At 64.0% G+C, this 561-nt stretch overlaps 1 protein-coding gene across 1 annotated transcript in view; it reads right to left on the bottom strand.

Annotated features, from left to right (window-relative positions):
* The window catches only part of LAMA5 (laminin subunit alpha 5), a 57411-nt gene that overhangs the window by 55671 nt on the left and 1179 nt on the right, over nucleotides 1-561 (bottom strand). The gene's annotated exons all lie outside the window — the stretch shown is intronic.

Here is a 561-nt window from a genome sequence, read left to right as displayed (position 1 = left end):
GGGGGGGGGGGGGGAGCCACACAGCTAAGGAGAAGGCCTTTGACCCCAGGCCACCAGCTCCTGTGCAGCTCCTTTAAGCACTAGAAGGTGGTAATAAATGGCCCCTCCCTCAGGGATCCACGCAGCTGCTCCTCCTCAAGGGCCTGGGCCAGGCAGCACAGGGGGGCAACAGGGAGCCTCTCTCAAACAGGGAGATGGCTTGGAGCCTGGACTGATTGGCTGCGGAACCCCAGCTGAGCATCTAGGAGGGGTGGCCGGGGCTGCGCCAGGCCCTCTGAGCAGCTTTGGAGCCCCCCCCAGCTCCCCTCCTCCCCCTGTCCCCTTTGATGTCACCCAGAAGCGCTAAGGGCCCGTAGTGGGGTCTCAGGTCGCCCCCACTCACCCCAGCCAGATCCTGGTTTGGCTTTGGGGCTTTACAGGCCTCAGTTTCCCCACCTGAAACGTGGGCTTGAGACCTCCTGCTCAGCTGTACAGGGCGTTGAGGAGAGCATGGGTCCAGGAACCCGCGGGAGGTGACATTTCTGTCCCGGATGGCTCTGCTGCACCAGGGCCCCCTCTCAC

The sequence above is a fragment of the Lipotes vexillifer genome, unplaced genomic scaffold, assembly GCF_000442215.2.
Source record: "Lipotes vexillifer unplaced genomic scaffold, Lipotes_vexillifer_v1.1 scaffold1798, whole genome shotgun sequence".
Classification (NCBI taxonomy): domain Eukaryota; kingdom Metazoa; phylum Chordata; class Mammalia; order Artiodactyla; family Lipotidae; genus Lipotes; species Lipotes vexillifer.
This window is presented reverse-complemented; position numbering and strand designations above follow the sequence as displayed.